This window comes from Solanum tuberosum, unplaced genomic scaffold (assembly GCF_000226075.1).
Source record: "Solanum tuberosum cultivar DM 1-3 516 R44 unplaced genomic scaffold, SolTub_3.0 scf00216, whole genome shotgun sequence".
NCBI lineage: Eukaryota > Viridiplantae > Streptophyta > Magnoliopsida > Solanales > Solanaceae > Solanum > Solanum tuberosum.
This window is the reverse complement of record NW_006239143.1, coordinates 680,644-685,402: the sequence shown is the minus strand read 5'-3', so window position 1 is coordinate 685,402 and position 4,759 is coordinate 680,644.

Genomic DNA, 4,759 nt, shown 5'->3' with positions numbered 1-4,759 from the left:
TGGGGGCGGGGAGGGGGAGTAGAAACATAACGCCCATGGTTTTGTACTAAGGTTTTATTATGTGAATAAGTAGTAGCATGAGGTTTATGTACAGTGTACTACTAAAATATGTATACACGAAGCCAAGTGTCCAAACTGACAATAATTTAGTCCACATAACATCAATGTACGTAACAAAAAGGATCACATGCTTTAGCTGTTTATGGAATGGTGGGTTTAGAATAAAGTTTTTATATTATAAAAAAAAAGTAGATAAAAAATATGTGGGGGCTGTGGTAGGGTATGGAATTCATGAATGTCACAATAGAATGTAGGTATTCTTTTTTGCACTTTTTATGTGAACAGAAATTGGTCTGATTGTGACCAAAGAATGTTTACCAACATGATCATATGGGTAGTTTTTGAGTTTTCAATGACATTAAATTCTTCTTTTTTTCTCTTTTTGTTGATTGTCCAACTAAACTTTTTCTCTACTTTTAGTACATTTATTTGCATTAGTTCTTTCTCTCTAAAAATACCAATACTTGTGACCGATATGCGTATATTTACTTATCATTTTTTGACTTTACTTATGAGACTACATTATTGGGTATGTTGTTGCAAGTTTTATAGTGTAGGAGCGTAAACATTTCACGAGGTACTCTATTGGATACACTATTTATTTTGCACATTTACCACTTCAAAAATAACTTCTGATATGTGGTGTTTGAAGCTTCATATGGTCAAACTTTAGGCAAGAATGATAGAAATGTTTAAACTTCCGTCACATGAAACTTTAAATTCTGTTTAATGAAGGAAAAAACTCCCACATCGGTGAAAAGGAGGTACTTGGACCTCCTTGTAATGGTTGGACAATCCTTCTCCTTCTGAATTAACTTTTGGAATGTGAGTTAGGCCTAAAACATAATTTAATATGATATTTAAACTAGATTCGATGTAGATCTATGAAAGTCACACACCCAATCAAACAGTGAAAATATTTGAATCTAGAGGTGAAGAGGAAGTTGTGTGACAAAAGAATTCAAATAATGCAAGAATGTTGCATCTGAAATTTGAATTTTTGAATTACTAATTGTTGAGTCACATTTATTACTATATTAAAAGCTTCTAGATAGAGCTTTTGTGTCTGGTGTCAAAAATTTACATCTTTATACAAAAATACTTTTGATCATTTTTCGTACACTAAAATTTTCTTGCAAAGGAAGTTTGATTGAATCCCTTTATAGCCTATAAAATAAAACATGCTAGTAAATTTTTATATTAATTGAGGAGATTTTTTATACGATTATCGTATAAAATATTGATTTGTTTTATATCTTTTGTTTGTGTTTGCGTTTATCTTATAAATCTTCTTTTTATTTTTTCCTCATATATATGTGAAGGTATAAAGAAGTTGTATGTCTACATCACCCTACCTGTTAAGCTAACACATACAGATAGACAGTATTTTGGAACCACAATTCATTTTTTCCACCCAACAAGTTTTGTCTTTTGCAGTTTGACCTCTCTTATCTCTATTTTAATTTGCATCTCTTTCTATCTATATGGACATTACACATATATTGCACTGCCTGACACTTGTATTTCATGTGAATTTTAATTTGTTTCAAAGTATATAGTATTTGATATTTTAGAAGGAAAAAAAAGAAGAAGAAGAAGAAGAAGAAGAAGGATTTATTAGTTTGTTTTCAAATTCATTCTCTCACTTTTTGAATTAGTGTAGTATCAATTAAAATAATATGTCTAGTCATCTAGATAGTTTATACAAATAAGAAATAATGTTTTAAGTGTGTTGTCACATTTTGAAAGAAATGGATGAAGAGAATCCAAATTAAGAATCAAATAATCAGTAACGGTACGAGAGGAAGTTGTTCGAATGGTAAGCATTCATCACTTTCAATTCTAAGGTTGTAAGTTCGAGTCATCAAGGGAGCAAAAAGGTGAGAGCACCTACGGAGGGTTTATAATTTAAAAAATCCCCTCCTCCCCCGATTTTATACCAGTAGATAGCATGTCTAGTAATCTAATTTTAATAAAACTAAAAAATAATTAAACAGCGTATCTAGTGATCTTTTATTAATACTAAAATAAAAATTCTCCATTGAAACAAGCGCAAGAAAGAGGGGATAGACATTACCTTACCAATCCTAATTTTAAGATAATTTGATCAAACATCAATTAATTCAAGATAACAACCCCTTTTAATTTTAAGGTTAATGCAAATTAATCCTAATTTTCTTACCATTTATGAAAAATACAAATACAACAATAACATACTCAGTAAAATTATTTGCGAAGGATAGAGTACACGTAAATTTTATCACTACCTTATAGAGTTATTGAGTCTATTTTTATAAAACTCTCAGTTCAAGTATAACAAATTCAATTGATGAAATTGTACAAATAAGAGATTATTATTTTCTTTTAAAAAAAAATTCTCCAACTAAAAGAGTACTTAATTTTACAGGTAGATGCACGTGACCATGCATCCATTCAAAATACCCTTTTGTAATCAATAATTTCATCCCATTTATGGGGCCATGATTTTTGCCTGTTTGTATATATTTGGAGATTTATTAAATATTTGTGTAAAGGTCCTCTGACACGAATTAATTAATTAATTACTACTTAAATTAAAGTTATGTCTCCTAATTTCTTCACGTAATTTATAACTGTGGAAGCTGGAAATCCACCTGTATTAACGTCCAAATGAAACAATACATTATATATTTCAATTTGTACTAAAAAAAAACAATAATTACTCTTAAAACAGCTGTTCCTTCTAATGGTAAAAAATATATTATATCACATGTATATAAAAGCTGAAAAGTATATCTTTTCCAGCATTGCAGGACGGGCATGATTCGGGATGTCGAGTATGATACAGTAGATATTGAATTATTATATTGAGATATCAAAAATAACACAGTAGATATTATTATATCGAGATTCAAATTTTTGATATTATGATATTTAGTAGAAGTTTATTTTTGTATTTGATACGATATTTAGTAGTTTATAAAAAATTATCAAAATATGAATATATATCGTATCGAAGTATATAGTTACATATATAATTGATCATAAATACTATTATAATACTAATAAATACATAAACTAGGATATTAGTACAAAACTAATTGCTTAGACGTTTGAACTTTGACTATTCTAACTTAATTAAAATGTCTTTTTGTATAATTGATAAATGAAAGAAATTACTTTTTACTTTCTTTTGAATATTTCTACACGTATAAGATGTTAGTATGATATGATTGAATTTTTTTAAATCAAAATCGTAATTCTCTATTATATGAGTATATGTAAGTCGAATAAATCATAGTTACCAATTAACAATACCATAGATTACCAATTAATATGATAATGATATTATATTATTTTTTTTAAAATCGAAAACCAATAATGTACCATATGTTTTTCCTTTGATCTGTCTCGAGTCTTGATGATGATTACTCTCACATTGTCACTTTCTAAAAGTCTCAATTGGATGTATAATATAAAGGCAAATTTTCATATACTCCTTTCCTTTCATTTTATCTTATATATGATATTTGATTAGAAATAAAGTTAAATCTTCTTTCTCGGGAACTTGTGATAGAAAAAAGATCATAAACAATTGTCACAAAGAAAAACAAAAAAAATTAAAGTAAAAATATCAAATTCATCTGAACTCAGTACTTCTGTCAGAAAACATAAATTATACCAAAAAATTAATAAAAATTACTTAAAATTACAATAAAAATAGAGTTAAACCAATATATTTAAAATATAATAAGTTCAAATATAAAAAATTATAAAATTTAAATTCTAAATCTGTATATTATCGATGGCAATGGGACATTTGGAAAAGCAAAGAAGAAATATGATGAGTAGGGTAGGTAGTAGGACCTTCGTCTTTTAGTGGAAGTTATGCTCGTGAACTTATTTGATACCTCCCCGTGAACTCCATGCAACAGCAAACATTATACTATATATTTTAATATTTTTTTTAGTATATGATTGGTTTTAATAAATTGCCCTTTTCTTTTCTCTTGAGGCTTATATATAATGCAACTTTGACATTTGGAGGCCAACCATGGTGCCTTATCCTATCATTATTAGCACCCAAATAATTTTGATACCTTATGATTCAAATTGTAGTATCACGAGTTATAATTCACATCGCTCTAGTTTATTATTTTTGAATTTTGTTATTTGTGTCATGAAATTTAATTGTGTGTGTCACATATATATTTGTGTTTGTGTTTAGATATATGTGTGTCAAAAAGAATCGAGTAATAAAATTGTGAGTTCATTTGAATAAAATTCTGAATTCATCTATATAAATGTGTGAGTAGGAGAATATTAAAGTCGTGTAGATCAACATGGTCCCTAATAGGTGGATTTTCTCAAAATGATCCACGCAATGTTATACATCAACCATTTCCAAGAATGATTTGACTATATATATATATATATATATATATATCGAAGAGTAATTTTAAATTATAATCAAAAGTTAATGAATAGATTTGGACCATTTTCTCCCAAAATATATGAATTCATACAATTTATTAGGGGTGTACAAAATCGAACCGAAAATTGAACCAAATCGCAAATTGAGTCACCCCGAAAAAAAACCTGACTAGTGGTTTGGTTTGACTTGGTTTGGTATTGGAAAAAAACCCTGACTATATTTGGGTTGGTTTGGTTTTAACTAAAAAATACCAACCCGAGACCAAACCAACCCGACATTATATAT